The 6,123-nt window shown below is 39.9% G+C and overlaps 1 long non-coding RNA gene across 1 annotated transcript; it reads left to right on the top strand.

The window, feature by feature from the left end:
• The first annotated feature begins 280 nt into the window (after nt 1–280).
• Nucleotides 281–2,867, top strand: LOC143133246 (uncharacterized). Its single transcript, XR_012988491.1, has 3 exons — nt 281–440; nt 735–914; nt 1,234–2,867. It is a non-coding gene; the product is annotated as an uncharacterized LOC143133246 (long non-coding RNA).
• The last annotated feature ends 3,256 nt before the right edge of the window (nt 2,868–6,123 follow it).

Below are 6,123 nucleotides of genomic sequence, written 5' to 3' on the forward strand. Positions count from 1 at the left end.
TTAGTTTACTGACCTCCCAACATTACTGTCCTGCTATCCTCTGTGTCTCAAATAATTCAATGAAACACAAATGACAGAAGGCACCCATTTAACAGCCCCTGCTAAGCCTTCTTATGGGTGGTTCTTTGAGGAGGATGTTGTATTAGTGTTGTTGTTTAGATACTAGCTCACATATGTGAAACTGGGCAACTATGTAACATTATGTTATGTCATGGTTTTGTACATCAAGGCCCCTGATCAACTGGCTCAGCCACATTCTCCAGACATGCTAACAGGGATTTCCTGATCGTCCTAACCCACATTTGAAAAAAGCAAAAGCTAGCGTGAAACCTCTTATTGCAGACTTTATTCATCTGCCATGTAGGATTGAGATATTTAGAGCACCTAAATACATGTGGAACTGACTGAGTATCATTTCCGTGCTCATTTTGCACAGGCAGGTAAGTTAAATACTGTCCTTCTCTCTCCCAGTTTCTGTTAAATTCAACGTTTAAAGTTGCTTTATTAGCATGACTGTGAACATGGATTATTATCTTGTCCCTCTGTTTTTCTTGCTAAGTGAAAAGACAGAACTAAGACAGAGAAGGGGATGGTAATTTATGTTTGTTCTTCTAGTTCATTCAGAATAAACCAGTGCAAACATGTAAATGTGAGTGCATTATTGTTTGTGGCAAGAGAGACTCATTTTTAGGGTGTTGATTGGCTGATTGATTCATTACTTCATTGCACCTTAGAATCTCACTGGACTTTGATGGAAGATTTAGCAGGTAATCCAGACGTTTGGAAGAAAGAGGATGGGTCAAACACCGTCATATACAACTACTTTGAATGTGACATCAATAGCATGGTGGATGCTCATTTTATCCGTGCCTTAAACAAAGGTAAACCAAGTTCCAACTACAGAAAAGGCCCAGGTAAGCACTCCTGAGAACACAAAGTCAAAGAAACAAAACAAGTAGAATTTGTTTCTTGCATTTTAAGAGATCTACTCATTAAAAACATATTTGAACTAATATACTTCATATGCTTCACACTATGTACTAAACCTCACTTGTTTGCATTCTTGTACAGCTGTCACATTTTCGTCTCCATTTGCTATTTGCCAAGCTTTATATGCTGATATGTATCACGCACACACACACACACACACACACATACACACAGGCACACATGGTATTTACCTTGAAACTGGCACACATTGACAACTAAATAAAATCCTTTTTTTTTTTAAAGTGGAGGACCGGCAATTGGAATGTTCATCATCCTTGGGTCCTGCAGGTCCTCATAAGACCTCACATGGCGCACTTCCGACAGCTGTGGAGCCTCTTACAACCCTGCCTCTGTCCTATGGTCTGACCGGTGAAACCCTGGACCTGCTGACTGGAGGGCCCGGGCAGATGGTAGGTGTTGAACTGCCCTCTCTGTTGTACTCGCTGCCGGAGCCTGCTGAGGACCTGGACCTGATGGAGAGGAATTATGGGAGCTCTCTGCTCAGAGTGCTGCACGGTGACCGCCCGGAACTGGGGACAGTAGTGGTGGCTGGACCCAAGGCTGGGGTCATCCACAGCTGGGCCCACAACCATTTGCGCACACAGCAGCCTAACCCTGATGAAAGACATAACTCTGGTAGATTATACCTTCCTACTGACTAACTACAGTACTTAATTAATGTCATATGGTGCTATGCAATGCTGAGCCAGAATGTGACTTGTCAAAAGCTTTGTTTAGAAAACCTGACGTGTATCTGTCTAGCATATTGAGTGAGATGTGTAGTGCAGCTAAAGGCCATTATCCAACATCACCTTTTTCTGGAAGAGGATGATGAGGGTCATTTGATTTAGCAGTTATGCATAGAGGGATGTTGACTAATTTATTTTGTGTTGGTGTCAGGGTTTCATAACATGGGCATTACCTTCCACATGCGCTTGTGATGATTAGGTGAATTAAGTGTTTTTATTAAAACTACATCTTACTATGCCTACAACATGGCAACGTGCTATATGACATGGGCTTTTCTCTTTTGATTAATGCAACCTGATGGTCTGCAATCCTGAGCACTGCAGATGAAACTGAGAGCTGTGTAATCATAATTTAGTAGATGGACACAAATAACTGTAATAAAATCACCAAGCTTTGTGTCTGATCCCACAAAATAAGACTGAAATTTGGTTTTGTTTTATCATGTGAAATATATTAGGCATTCTTATTGTCATGATGAAAGATCATTTAAATCTGTTGTCGAGTCAAACCTCAGAAATCACAAAGAACACACGAAAACATACATAGAACAACAACACACACATGCAGAACATCATGCCAGTGAATTTGAATAATGTTTAAACAGCACTGCCATCTAGTGACGGAAAATGATACTGACAGATGCACATACAAGGTATTTTAGTAACATTAGTCAAGTCACTGAATAAAACCACCAACAAGATTAAAACACAGTAGTAGAACATGAAAAATTAATTAAAAGTGGACTTGACAAAAACATGGGGTAATCTGAAAACTGAAATAAAAACTAGAGAAAAGGTGGTCTTTAAATTTGATTCCCATTTGTCACAGTGGAAATGATAGCTTCAGCGAAAGTTCTACTATAGGAAGACTCGTAGTGTAGCTTTACTCCTCCAATGATTACATGGAGCCAATCTTAGCTTTGCCTACTTTTTGGGAAAGCCTTGCAATCTGATCATTCACTCATTCAATCAGCGCTAGCCTATAGGAATTCAGTGGGCTCTTCAGTGGGCGCTCATCGCTGGACGGATCCGAGACGGGGCCTACGCCAAAGACTGTTACCTATTCAGGACTCTATCATGCTTGTATTCAAGCCGTTCCTTTACTAATTAAATTGTCAACTGATTCTATTCTGTCTACTGAGTCTTTCTGGTAGAAATTGATTTACGGTGAGAAAGGAGACTATACTCCAGAGAAAAAGCCTGATCACTTTTGGTTTTGAGGCTGGAGTCGGGGACTGCCAGGAGTTGTGAAGATGACCTAAATGACCTTGTGGCAAAATACCGAATTAGCAGATTACCAATGCATTCTGGAGCTAATCCACTGAAGGCTTTAAAAACAAATAACAAATTACTTAGGGACCAATGAGGTTAGAGGACAAAGAAATAAGTAAGGTTAAAATTGTTTTCAGTGCTCATGGGTAATTGGTGGTAATTGGTAAGTTGGTAGTCATTTCATTGTAGAATTGGAATAAATTTCAAAATAGAAATACAATCCATAATTTAGCACTTTATTCTGATCTTTTATTTTCACTTTACTCATAGTCAGACCATATAGATGCAGAAATAAGAACTGCATGAAAGGTTTTGACAGGAATGATGAATTCCCCAAATTTTCCCTAAAATCTCCAACTCAGTTTACCTTAGAGTCTAGAGTCTAGACTAAATAAGGTAGTATTGTGGTAGGGTACTATTTTGGTCCACAGCAAAGGTAAAGTACAATAATTCTAGTGCTCGATGTTCATCACATTCCACATTTGATCCAGCATATTTTACCAGCATTTGAGACAATGAGGGAGGGCAAACTGATAGCGCCTCTGACTCCAATACATGAGGTTGAATGATTCTATCCAAACAACACTTACAATTTCCCCCCGATCAGCATGTCCATCTGATTCTGCCAGAGGCTTTTGGCTTGATCCTACTGGCAGATCACCACCACAGACACCTGCCCCAACTGGCACTTGGCACCAGATCCGGAACATTATTAATATGCTCCAGGAGGTTATGCCAACCGCCTGCGATGGAAACTGACACATCCAGCTTGAAAGAGACATCTGACAGCAGGCAAGGCAAAGCAAAACATATTACGCCATGTTGTCACAGCTCCTCGGATGAGACGTGAAAAGTGAGATGATGAGTGCTCTTGTTAATGAGGAAAAAGGCCCCATCCTATTGTGTCTAGCCAAAGTCCACTTCCCCACCAGCCATGTAATTCAGACCCCCAGATGGAGAGCATTCCTCCCACCACACAGGCATGTGGATTATTGATGTATTTGTACTAATTTTAGTCTCTTCCCATCTGTTACTTTCTGGGTCCATAGGTTTATGAGGGGGAAAACTGTGGGATCAGATCATTCATCCCATTCAACTCTCTCCATCTCTCTCTCTCTGTCTCTCTCTCTCTCTCTCTCTATATATATATATATATATAACTGTGATATCATATCTCAGATTCACACACACACAGACACTAGCATCTTTGTCTAAGGCAGAGGCGATTCTAGGGTCTGTGGGGGCCCTAAGCAAAAATTCCTAGGGGGCCCTACCAACCAGTGTTCATCATCATTATGTTAGGCTATAAATAATCTGACACCAACGAAAATGTATGAAATAAATCCTTTTTTTTATTAAAATGTTCCAAACATGAAAACCTTGTTTTTTTGACAATATAAATGTAAAGAATAGAAAAGTTAATAAATAACTAAAAAAATACTTTAAAACTCCAATATAAACTTTGTACAAAATATAAAGTAGGCCTATAGAAATGAAATAGTTTTATTGGGGTCCTATACCCAAAATTAGTAATTCATTTCTCTTAATGAACTCTATTTTATCTCCCCTTTCAATATTGTGAATAGTAAATGTGGGCACTAGGCTATATAAGTTTGGCATTGATGGACAGTTTAGCACGGAGCCTGACATTCTAATTATTTCTTTGGATAAAGTCTATATTACTATTATTCTTAAATAGGCTACTTGGTTGACCCATCCCCTGACAATGTTACAATGTTTATTGTTTGCCTACAAGAAATATTAGCATGCAGAGTGAAAAGCGAACTACAGGAGTTGGAGCTGGGAGAAAAATAGCTGGGCATATAAAGAGGAATGGAAAGAAAATGTTGCGTTCACCCTACCTGGATTCACACATGCAAAGCCTGTGTATCTGATAGGCAACAACGCTGTCGCTGTTTGAAAAGAATAGCCTATCATACCGCACTACGAAACGCAGCGGCACCTTCAAGGTGGTCTATCATGTTCCAAGCAGAGGCACAAAAGCGCAACATTGAAGCGCTGGCCGAGGGAGGGAGTTCATGCGTTAATGTTTATTATCTTCTAGCAAGTGTCTGTGTCAGTTTAATACGACGGAGTATTAGGGCCACACATGAAGAATTTTTTTTTTTTGCCATGGCGAGATTAAACTCGACATGTTGACTTTAAAGTGTCATTAAGTGACATTTCGAGAATAAAGTTGAAATGTAATGTCGACTTTAATCTCGACGTGTCGACTTTAAAGTCGCCATGTCGACATTAAACTCGACATTTCGAGAATAAAGTTGAAATATCATATCTACTTTAATCTCGACGTGTCATGCTGACATTAAACTCGCAATAGGCCCTACTGTTTAAACAGCCTAGCCTACACAGTTTAAGCTATGTAGCCTACACTAATACACAATATGTTACATGAAAAATGGGCTTCAAATAGGTGTTATTTCAGATAGATTGCTAAATTGCAGATATTCAGATAGATTGCGTATTGTCTGTTAACTAGGCTACTCATTGCCGTCATCGTGAAGTGCTGTCTCGCGGTTATGGGAAATACCATGCACTATGCCGTTTAGGCTAAATAGCTAGAAAAATATATGTATCCAATGATATAATGTTTCTATACAAAATGTTATTTCACTCTGTTTTACGTGGGTAAGGCCACTGCACATCCAAAAAACTGCCCTTCATGACCCACAGGCCGTCACTCTCCATAGGATAACGCATGGCAAAACTCATTTTTCTAAAACTGCTTTTCCATGTCTCACCTGCAATACGTAGCCTATAGGAGGCTAGAAACACAGGTATAGCCTAAGCATATATACTATTTTGATCCCGGGAGAGAATATGTGTGCATGCACTTTATGCACTAGGCTATGTGTGCATATAGGCTACTAGCCTACATGGGGTGGTCGGGAGGACAGCTTCATTCGTCCCTCCATAGACATTCAGCAATAGGCTGTTTTGCATCCATTACAAACAAGCAACGTGAAAGTCTAGGATTGGGGAGAGCGCCTAGTATGCAGTTGAACCTTTAGATGAAAAACAACACTTAATACTAATAACACTTAATAATGGGCCTACAATAAATAAATAAACCGCTAATGACGTTTAGGCT

Source organism: Alosa pseudoharengus, unplaced genomic scaffold, assembly GCF_046254945.1.
Source record: "Alosa pseudoharengus isolate Yale_2024_CS ecotype anadromous, Long Island Sound unplaced genomic scaffold, YU_APseudo_1.1 YU_APseudo_1.1_scf_19, whole genome shotgun sequence".
Taxonomy (NCBI): Eukaryota; Metazoa; Chordata; class Actinopteri; order Clupeiformes; family Clupeidae; genus Alosa; species Alosa pseudoharengus.